The following is a 12,195-nucleotide window of genomic DNA, read 5'->3' as shown; positions in this document are numbered from 1 at the left end:
AGAGCACTTAATAACCCTTTATACTCTACAATGTAACTACGCTCGTGAAACCAACCATCTGGGAAGGGTAATCTGGAAAAAGTTTCAGTAGAAATGTCGAAAGAAAGGATGGCTTCGTACATTGCATGGTAAAAAGTCCCGGACACGCAAGCCGCGCTACTTAGATCACAAGACTGAGTCCAATCTTGTGAACTGTTGTATTCATAATCTTTGCATTCTATTCTCTTCCAAGAATTAGTTTTGAGTGAATACAATTCGATGTGATGAGCGGAATGATCATCATAACTCAATTCGTATTCGAAACGAGTATGAACAAGATTCACCACTTTGCAATCTTGTAATGAATGGTCATACCACATTCCACTTGTTTCATGATAGCAAGCAGTGCAAGGTGGGCGTTCGAACCTGCAAGGTGAGGGTTTCGAATACGGCTTGGGGAGGATCTTATACTCACTAGTCCGATTCGGACCATGATAATCAAATAGAGCATTACAGCTAGTCATAAAGTAGAAATGTTTCATTTGAAAAGAGGAAGGATTTAAGTTATCTTTGTTTGATGTGTTGATGCTTCCATCTTTTTCAAGGTAATATGCACTAAAATCTCCACACTCACACATATCATTCATCATACCTTTCAACTCTTTAACAAAATACTTATTAAAATGTAAAATAGATGTTTTCGAAATAACGTACCAAGAACTCGAGGCTTTCTTTCTGATATTACGGGAGGGAATACTCTTTAGTTTATGAAAATAAATGAAATTAAATAGGACAATTTTATAAGCACGTACGCCTCAGCTAGAAAAGCAAAACAGAATAAATCAGTCAATCACAACTTATCTTTACCTTAGGATTTTGAACCTATTATATTTGAATAATTAATACAAATATTAACTGAATTTTATCTCAAATTAACCTAATATAATAATTTGAATAATTAATTTTAAAATTTCATTATGAGATTTTTGGAAAGTTGTTAAAACATAATAATAGTGATTATATTATTGTGATTCATAATTTAAAAATCACATTAAGATTTTATAAATAATATATTGAATGATGACATTCCTACTATAATTATATAAGTAAAGTTATTTATTATTATGATGATTATAATCAAATACTTTATAATTTAAAAATATGATTATTATAATTAAAATATACTAACAATCCATAATTTTAGACATTAAATATAATTCATAATTAAATAATTTATTATAAATGTGATTATTATATTACATTAAGATTTTCTCGAAAATTGAATACTTGAGTTACTTTTCATTGTTCCACGACTTTTTTACCTCAGTATTTTCCAATATTTCCCAATTGCGTAAAAAATACTATACTACTACTAGATATTTATTGAGATATTAGCCCCTAATATTATTGAACTTTTAAAAAGTTGAATTTTTCTCACGAACTTTCTATTTGACAAATAATATTACGAACTTTATCCGAGTTTGTTATTTCTCACCAGTGAAAAAATTTCGATTATATTAAGGGATCGAAAAACAATTTTGGAGGGTGTGCTTAAAAAAACTATTCTCAAAGATTGAAGAACTTGAAACTCTCGACTATGTGGTCAAGAAATTACGAAAAAAAGTCCATATGATATCATGATATTATTTTCCTGAATTTTTTGGCCTAATGAAAAATAACAAACTCAGATAAAACTCGTGATATTATTTGCCAAGTTAAAAGTTTGCGGGAAAAACTCAATTTATTGAAAATTTCACAATTATTAGCTGTCAATATCCCTTGTCAATTTATAGTGTCTCGTTAATGAATTTTTAGCAAATGGACGGAATCTTAGTGAAAATGCCTGTTGGAAAAGATTCATTAATCATGAATTGCCTCTTAATTTCAAATCACTAGTAGATAGTATAGCTGCATGCCTATATGGCTATATATTTGCGTAACGAGAAATTGAAAACTCCAATATGTAGGAGTATTTGTTTAATACTATAAGTTCTAAAAACATAGGCTTCAGTTTTATAGTAGTAGTTAATTGTACTCCCTCTATTCGCATAAAATAATCTTATTTTATTATTTTAGAGTGTCCATGTAAAAAGTCTTATTTCAAAAATAAAAATTTCTTTTTGCATTTTATCTATTTTTTCTCATCATCTCTTTTACTTTTTCTCCTTTATCTCTTATTTTACTTATATTTTCTCATCATCTCTCTTACTTTACCTACGTTTTCTCATCATCTCTCTTATTTTATCATTTTATCATTTAATCATTAAAACTCGTGTTTTCCATAAATAGAACTATTTTTTGGTAGCTATGTTTCGCCTAGATAAGAGAGTAATCTGAGTTTATTTGTGTGTTTGGTAGTTATATTACCAAACATAGTAGCTCGTGTTTTATATCCGGCCCGCACAAAGCCCAACCAAAATCCTATGTTTTAATTATATTTGTAACTACCCAAAATCCTATGTTATTTATCATGTAATCCTAGTTAATTTAGCAAAATACAATTATATCCATCAAAATTTATATCCCTAAATAAAAAAGAACGCATACACAATTCTCTTCTTCACAACAATAGCAATAGAGAGCTCTTCCTAAATTCTCTCAATCTGGCTCCCTCCATTACTTCCGACGTCTCGAAACCTTCCGGCGACTCCATCTCTCCAGACGACTTTGTTTATGAATCAGAGCCAAAAAAAAATGCAATTCTGTCATTTGTTGTATCTTGATATCGTCAAAACAATTGTATCTCATCAGTAATCGATCAACATTTGGGGTCAGAGAAGAAGCCATTGATGGATGGCATGATCTCGGGGGACTTGTTACGGACATACTTCCTAAGAGCATGTTGAGAGTACTTATCTCCTTCCACATGATTATCCAAAATACCAGCAGCTCTGTTTTCCTTATTCACCCTGACTTCAGGATTCGTGCAGATGTTACGAACCAATTGCATTCCGCAGATGCCCACCGCCACTCCGACGGATACACCTCGGGCCTGAGCCATCTCTTCAGAGCTGCAGATGAAACCATTATGATTCAAGATACAAAATCCGAAAAATTAGAGCGATCTATTCGTTTCCGGCTATGTTGCATTTGTATTCCGTGTCACAGTTATTTCAGCAGGAATTTGAGTTTTCTCATTCACATTTTGTGCCGTAATTGACAGTAACTGAACGGTTTGAGTACTGAAGATGAAGCCTAGCTTATGTAAAAACTCTTCACTTGGGTCGGTTTTAGAAGAAATAATGCATCAAAACGTGATTGACAATGGATGTGGAAGCAATCTATAAAATTGCTTAGGGGAGCATTAAATCTGACAATTGAAAAACGAAATAAGTCATACTTGTTTTAGGGCAAAATGAGGATAGTTTAGTAGTGACTTAAATTAATGAGGATAATTTTAGTAATCATAAGTTGCAATTGTTTTATGACTCAAATAACCAATTGTTTTACTACTTCTAAGTTGCAATTTACAAAATTGGCCAACGTAGTTCAAATTGCCAAATAATGGTCATCGACACATCCACTAGAGAAAGCTAATAAGTTGGAAGTCAATTGAGAGAAAAACATAAACATAGAGTAATGAGTTTTGCTAGGTAAGCGCAGTCAAACATATGCGAACAAATTAAGCGCCATTTCTGTTATTCCACATGTGCAATGTCAAATCTCTTCTCTTGTTAGTCCATGCATCTGTAGGCTCAATGTTGTCGACATAACTGGGGTTCTCCCAAGGCTCTTCACTTCCTACATTTTCCCCTAGCTCAGTTTCGAGTGCATTCTCGATTGGGTCGTCGTCCATTTCACGCCTGATAAAGTTGTGAAGTATGAAGCAGCAAGTGATTAGCCTCACTTGAACCTGTAGCGGGTAGAAGCTAGGACTCCTTAGTATTCCCCAACGCATCTTCAAGACGGCAAAGGCCCGTTCAATGACATTGCGCGCTTTGGTGTGTCTCATATTGAAAATCTCCTCTAGATTTTGAGGCACGTGCGCATTAGGTCCCCACTCTTTGAGATGGTAACGCACCCCTTTATAAGGTGTCAGGAAACCCTCGCTGTTAGCGTATGCATTGTCGCATAGATAGTATGTGTCTGCAAATATTCTAGGAAGTAAAGGTTATGTCATAATTGGTAAGGTGTAGCAAGTTCTTTATAGTTCAGACTGTAACCTCTAGGGACGCGCAGTCCATATGGCCTTGAGACTGCATCACGGAGAACTCTCGAATCTCCAGCCGACCCTTCCCAGCCAGTTAGTACATATGTGAACCTTAAAAATCTGTCACAAACCGCAAGAACATTGGTTGATATTTGTCCTTTCCGAGAACGGTACCTTGGTTGGTCCTGGATAGGCACCCACACGTTGATGTACGTCCCATCTAATGCTCCTACGGCACCCTACTCACAAAATGATTGCATATTATTTGAATCAGCATGGTGGTGCGTAGCAGCAAAAACAACAAGTACACAACTCTGAAGTCCTCAACAACACTTGAGTTAAACTTAATTGAAGGAATACACAAACACAAAATCACTTACTCGTTGCAATATGAACACAGATGCAGATAGAGTAAGGTGGCAATTGCAAGACGTAATTACTAACCTTAAACCACTTCCAACGATGGTCGGTGCAATTATCCAGGACAGGTTCGGGCTACACAAATAAGATCTCGTGGAGTCACAGTACACCACCTAGAGCGTTATGCATATAACGAGACACCGTACGCGAGGATCTTGTGAAATCATACCCAATAACTCTAGTTTTCTTGTGATGGGATAAGATGCATAAGAACATAGCCACTTGTTCCTCCACTTTTATGTACTGTGAGTCGGTCAGGCCGTTGTATTGTCGAAGAACTCGGCACAAGCGACCGAATGTATTCCTATTCATGCGCAAGTTGTTAAAACAATCTCGGTCCGAAACTCGTGTAAGTCTATCCATGTTCTTGATTTGAGCAGGAATTCTCGAAACAAGCACATATCTCCCCCTCAACTGACGAATGTGTCTTTGCCTTCGGGGTAAGTCTATCCATGTTCTTGATTTGAGCAGGAATTCTCGAAACAAGCACATATCTCCCCCTCAACTGACGAATGTGTCTTTGCCTTCGGGGTGGAATGAAGAGGGATACAACCAAACTTAGTAGAAGCATGTTCATCTGATGTGATCGCATGATTTCCTCTAAAATGAGCAATAACTCAGTACATGCTATGCGACGACGCCTCAACTGCAAACATGATATTGAATTTCAGTACTTCATAGAATAACAAGTTGGGAACAAAGCAAATTAAGTTTTTTCAACTAATTTACAAATTACACAAAATATCACCCCTTTGTCAATATGATTGTGTACTTGAACAACAAAGCATACGAATTGTAGAATGGTCCTGTCTCTTAATAATGACACGCCTAAACATTTGAAATCATGATGCGAGATTTGATATATTCTCAATTGTCGATCCTGAACCCACTGCAGCAATCGAAATTTTTGAAACAATTCATGGGTAAGACATCCCTCGGCGATTTAGGGATAAATGGGTTGGAAAATCATGATTAGAAAATAGCTTGCACAATAATTTTTGCGACCCTAACACATTCAGTAGAGCACAACGAAATTGGGACTACATTGGATTCAAGAAATTGGAACACACCACAAATGGGGCGTTTGTTTTTTAAATAAAATTAGTCGCATTTTCAAAAAAAATTAAAACGTCAAACAATCGGAGATTGGTAGGATGAGGGAGTTACCTGGTGTCGTCGGGGGTTGTCGTCTTCCATCTCTTCGCCTCCACTGAGAAATCGTAGATGTAGCCGCAGTCAAGACTTCTTCAAAGCTTATGAAAGAAAGAATGAATGGAGGGGAGGAGAGAGAAATGCATATAAAGATTGTAGGGCTCTGAGGGATAAATTTGTCTCAAAAGTTTTAATCCACATTGGTGCATCGGGAGCGCCGCCGAATACCTCTTGAGAAGAGGTATTCACTACCTAACTGAATATAGATAATAAACTAGAAATCTTTCCGGGTCGCAAGAATTTACCGGGTGCGTGCTGCAATTTCAGATTGTAACCAAACACAAATATAAGCATGGAAAAGGGGGCTTATCCACATTTTTCTACATTTTTCTACATATTCAAACGACTCCTAAAGCATTTGTATAATATGTGGAATGTTGAATAATCAGTGGATGTTCAAATAATAATATTCGAGTAACATTGAATTTGTTATGCATATTTGTATTTGTTAATACACACAAAACTCTGGGGTTTAGTAGTCTTGGATGGTAGTGTGTAGCATCTACTTATTGGTATGACTTACTATCTTAGGATAGTGTTCACTAATTGATCGGAGTTAAATCCTTCCCCTAAGGGTTTAGTAATTCATAGGGCTAGGGTCTATCACCTAATTAGCGAATTTTGTTTACAGTTTTATACATTATTTTTTTGTATGTAATTTTATGCATAAAATACTACATTAACTAATACTTATAATTCAAATGTTATCAAACTTTATTTTGGATGTAGTTATTAGGTTTTTGCGTCGATGTTTTTATAGTGTTTAATGTTGATCATTTAGAGGTATTTGTATGTATTAAATTTAAATTCCCACAAAACTGTATGGTTTTTTGAGCTTATTTATGTAATGAAATTAGTCATCAAGTTATTTGTGAATGATAAGTTATGTTGGATTTTTGTAATTTTTTATGCTGTACCTTATTGGTATGAGTTATAACCTTATGATAGTGTTCACTAATTGATCGAAGTTAAATCCTTCCCCTAAGGGTTTAGTAATCCATAGGGCTAGGGTCTAGCACCTAATTAGCTAATGTTGTTTACAGTTTTATACATTATTTTTTTGTATGTGATTTTATGCATAAAATACTACATTAACTAATACTTATAATTCATATGTTATAAAAATTTATTTTGGTTGTAGTTATTAGATTTTCGTGTCGATGTTTTCATAGAGTCTAATTTTAATTAGTTAGATGTATTTGTATATATTAAAGTTTAATTCCCAATGGTTTTTTTAGTTTATTTATGTAATGAAATTAGTCATCAATTTATTTGTGAATACTAACTTATGTCGAATTTTTGTTATATTTTATGGTGTACCACTGAATATTTTTACAGATATATGCTTACATGTGTGTTGTTTGTTTTTGTAAGTTCATTTATTTAATTTTAATAATTGATAAATTAGTTGTTGAGGTGTTCCATTTATCGTTGATCGACGTGTTATTCAAGTTTGTATGTATGCAGAGAACATTGACATGTGCGAATTATATTTTTTGTTTGTTAATACATTCAAAACTCTAGGGTTTAGTGTTGCATGTGTGTAGGGTGTAGTACCTACTATTCATAGTTGTAATCATATCATGGTGTTCATTAGGTAATCGTGATATATCTATATCCATAGCGTTTACTAATGCATACGGTTAGCATATAGTAGTATTTTTTACTATAATTTATTACAGTACTCTTTTGATTGATTATACTGGTTCGTCAAGATTTATAATACAGTAATTTTGATTATTTAATGCAGTATTAATTCATAGATAATCTAAATCACGGTTTTTGAGGTGGTTTCATTTATTGTTGATTGACGTGTTTTTCAAGATTTTGCTTAATTTAAAATTTATGATAGAATGTTTAGATGTGTATATGCATCCATTAGTTTATATGTATTGGTTAAATTTGTAATAATTATCTTTGCTTAGAAAGTTGATATTGTCAAGATTTTGCATAGATTATTTAAATCACTATTTTTGAGGTGGATTCTTTTATTGTTGATTGACATGTTATTCAAGATTTTGCAACATTCTGCAATATCTTTTTATATTTTTAAATTATATAATAATCTCTTTTTAAAATATTCTTTATCAATTAACATAGAAAAAATTGTAGTTTGTGTTTGCAAATTACATAATAATATGATTTTGTATTTTTAATATTATAACTGGTAGTATTAATATGAAGTACAGTATGTATAAATATAAATTATTGTACAAAATCATATGAATATCGCGTGTTTTTCTATTGACATTGTTGGTATGATTTATTTTTAGTATTTCTATATATATTTTGTTTTAGAGTACTGAAGATGGTGAATAATTTAAGGTTTATATTACTTTTCTTAGAAATAAATATTTGTCATTATTATAAAGAGTGAATGTTGTATTTGTAGAGGGATTTTGTTTTTCTTATTGATTTATTATAAGAAAATATCTATTCATAAATATTGTATTCTCAAATATTGCACTCCCTTTGTTTCGACTAATTTAGTACCAAATTATGAATTTTGGACGTTGTATATAAAAGATTTGGCACGAAATGTGCAGCGCAACGCCTTGGGGATTTACTAGTTACCGTGAATGGGCTGTTATGGGTTTAGGATTTCGTCAGTCATAAGAACCAGGAACGACGTCGTTTGATGTCGATCTCAGGCTGAAATATTGGTGAAAATGATCGAATTTAATTATTGGCGAAACACAAGATCGACATTGGTATATTCTATAATTTGATCGGAATGCTTTCTCTGTTTGTACTGAATTTTGCGGTGATTTTTGTGTATGAATTTCAGATGATGCGATGGCAATATTTGGGGCGCTGCAATCACCGGAAGTCGAAGCGATTGGACTCTCTACAATTTACGGCAATGTCTACACCACAAATGCTTTGCGTGACTTGTTCCCTCTCTCAAAATTTTAATTTTCAGCTTTTGTGAAAATATTGAGGAAATGCTTGATCTGCTTGATAGCACTGTTGATTTTAGTTTTCAGAATCTACTTGATAATACTGTTAATTTTACTATTTAAAGACTGCTCTTTGTTCAATTTTGAGATTCAATCAGAGTTTCCATTTGGATTAAGTTGCAAAGTCTGAATGTGCATAGTTATGGTGATGTACTCTTAGCGCTATCATATTTTATGTTATTCATTAGCTAAGGTTTGCAGATTATTGAGTATTTTGATAAATATTGGAAGTTACTTTTCTAAGTGAGACTCTATTCTACAGTTGGAGATTGCTGGAAGGACAGATATTTCCGTGGCTGAAGGATCTCGTGTGACCATCACTGTATGTCTTATGATATCATTTGCGAATAATTATTTCTGTTTTTTACTTAATCAGAGGTCGTGTGCTTGTATATACTAGTATTAGTTCTTCCATCTCGTTACCAATCCTATATCTGTTATTTTTCCTTAATACATAAGGTATGCTTCTGAATGCGACTGTTATTTGCAGAAATTACTTACTCTATTCATTATACATGACTGGTACTGTTGAAGCCTTGTGATGGATACATAAAAACATATTTTCTGATTTAATGGAGGAAAGGCAATAGAGTTAAAAAGTCTCTCGACTCTTCCTTTCAATTTCTGAGTGTACTTTCATTAGTGATTCTTGGGTACAAGATACGAAAAATATACTAAAAGATTCATGTCGTAGATTTGTTCTCTAATAACCACATGATTGATGTGTTACATGACATTGTGCTGATGCATGAAGCCATAACTGTCCTGTTTCTACTCTTCCGAGTGAACAATAAAGAAAGGAAACACATTTGATAAGCTTTGTTTGTCTGATCCTTCTCTTTTTCTTTGGAAATAATGAACTCGGTGCATTTTTACCTGATTATTGTTGTTGGTTTGTGTCAAATCTTAACATGTCACCTTCTACTCTTTGTTTTGGTTTGCTCTCTTAAATTTCTTTTGTAATGAAAAGCGATGTGAATCATTCATTGAGTTTGTATTTTGGTACGATTTGTAAAACTCCCTTCATGTAAAGAAAGGTACAGAACTTCAGATTGCTGATTTTGTGCATGGTACCAATGGATTGGGAAATCAAAACATTCCTCCACCAGAAGGGGCACAAATTGTGCAGTCTTCTGTAGAACTTCTTACAGAGCAAGTTAATCTTTACCCAGGAAAAATCGCAGTGGTGGGGCACTGGGTCCTCGGACAAATATTGCACTGGTTAGAATCTGGCGTTGCTTCTTGGGCCATTTGTTCTTTTCTTTTCTCTGAGATTTATTGATTCATGCAGGCTATAGAATCAGATCCTGACTTTGTTAAAAATGTTCCCTTCTTGGTGGTGCATTTTCATTGAATGAATATATATGTGAATCCAGCAGCCAGAGGCAAATGTAAATGTTAATGTGCTTTTTCCAATAAGACTTATTTTCTTCCTCAACTTTCTTATGTTCACTTTTATTATGCTTGGAAAGATTTTTGGAGATCCTGATGCAGCGGATATTGTCTTCACCAGCGGAGCTGATAATCTTGCTATAGGATAAATGTCACTCATCAAGTTGTTTTAACTGGTAAACAAATCATACTCAGTGAACCTTTAGTCAACTTCATTTTTGAGACCTTTTATCATCAAAAGTTTCCTTATGCAAAGACACGAGTAATGGTAACTATTGAATAATGAAAAAAGATTGTACTTACTCCTTGTCGTATCTCGTAATCATTGTTTTATTTACTGGTGGACTGTTGTGAATAATCTTCAATATGTTTGGCAAATCATTAGTCTGTGTTTTTCTACCATAGCATTCAAAAGCTTGATTCAGTTATAAATATGTTGTGTATGGAGTATGTTTTTTGCGCCATCCCTCTGTCTGTCATGCTAATTCTGTGTTAGCATGTTGAGGCTGTTACATATGTTAGCTTCTTATATTTGGTGGCAGTTGCTATGTTATCTTTTTCCAAACTTGATAACATGTGGGGAACTTTTGTTCGATGTTCTTGTTCAGTTGTTCCCGTATGTTGCGTGATTTGGTGTTTATTTGGACTATGTAGGATTTGTTTCAAAATTAACAATTTTATTGCTTTATTAAAAATATATTTTATATAGTGCAACATTGCATCATAATTACTGGCAATTTAAAATAATTTGAAAAATCTAGAGATTAAGGCAAGATATTTAAATGAAATAGTGCATTATAGATTAATAATATTGGAAGAGTTATATCACAAATATTCTGTGCAGAACTTAAATATAAACAAAAGATAATTGACTTCAAGACTACATTCAAACAAATTTCTCTTCAAAACTTTTCAATTGGACGCCTTCACTTCCTCCAAACCGCTTCATCTTTAGCTGATTGCATCATCTGTGATATAAAACCAATATAAATTAAGGTAAATATTACTCCCTCCGTCCCCCATTAGGAGTCATGGTTTGACCGGACACGGGTTTTAAGAAATGTAAAGAAAAGTTGGTTGAAAAAGTTAGTGGAATGTGGGACCCACTTTTTTATATTGGTTTTATAATAAAATGTGAGTGAAGTGAGTTAGTGGAATGTGGGACCTACTACTATTTATGGTAAAAATGAAGTGTGACTCTTAATTGGGGACGGACCGAAATGGAAAAAAGTGACTCCTAATGGGGGACGGAGGGAGTACTTATTAGTGTTTGAAGTTTCATTATAAAACTAAACACAAACCTGTTCTTGTGATGGTAAAATCACTAGAGTGTTTTCATCTCCCTTAAATGATTGTGCACTAATTGCTTGCAATTCTGCTTTATGTCCACTATGTATCCAAACCTGTTTAAAATGAAGGTGTATCTCATCTATTGTTAAAGCACCAAGAATTTTCTTCATTCCAAAGCGTATCTTTGGAATGATGTGAGACCCTATTGGTTTGCCAAATGGACTTATGGTGTCCATTACTCTTCTTGCACAAAGGAGCGCTTCTTTGTATGGGATAGGAACTCCAACGGGTATGCCGAAATCTGAAAAAGATATGTAAAAAACTAAAAACAATAAATTATGAATAACATAAACAATCTAAATTACAAATGAAAAACTAATACGTGCCATCCGGTATAGCATCTCTTATGGCCAATCCATAAAATAGGTACATTGAGGCACTCATTCCTATGCCAAACCCGTGCTTCTGCCACTCATACATAATAAATGTTTTCGCGGCTTTGAAGGACAATGGATTTTTCAAGGTTGGCCAATATTTCATTATGTCGTTCATATACCTATTAAACATCTGAAAAGAAATACTAGTATGTTAAATATAAATACTTGTATCTACTAAAAGAAATAATTAAAGTATATTGAGAATACTTACCACATTAATTTCCCATAGACGGCCAACTTGTTGATGTTTTAGTTCGCCAGAATGCTGCAGCTTGGGAAAATATTCCATGTAGGTAGAATTTGTGTGTAAGTTGTTGGAGTTTTACATTGGTTACCGAATGGGGCCAACACACAG

General features: G+C 33.6%; 2 pseudogenes across 1 annotated transcript; one reads left to right on the top strand and one right to left on the bottom strand.

The window, feature by feature from the left end:
* Positions 1-2,737: 2,737 nt before the first annotated feature.
* LOC148933844 (uncharacterized) lies at positions 2,738-3,006 on the bottom strand (annotated as a pseudogene).
* Positions 3,007-8,228: 5,222 nt separating this feature from the next.
* Positions 8,229-10,420, top strand: LOC125219324 (putative uridine nucleosidase 2; annotated as a pseudogene). The gene is made up of 6 exons (XR_016134690.1): positions 8,229-8,472; positions 8,550-8,621; positions 8,984-9,043; positions 9,755-9,942; positions 10,013-10,112; positions 10,194-10,420. The product of XR_016134690.1 is annotated as a putative uridine nucleosidase 2 (transcript).
* Positions 10,421-12,195: the final 1,775 nt, after the last annotated feature.

The sequence above is a fragment of the Salvia hispanica genome, chromosome 1 (assembly GCF_029641045.1).
Source record: "Salvia hispanica isolate PSC_SH4W2 chromosome 1, Shi_PSC_v1, whole genome shotgun sequence".
Classification (NCBI taxonomy): Eukaryota; Viridiplantae; Streptophyta; class Magnoliopsida; order Lamiales; family Lamiaceae; genus Salvia; species Salvia hispanica.
Note: the sequence above shows the minus strand (reverse complement) of the source record. Positions and strands in the feature narration are given on the sequence as shown.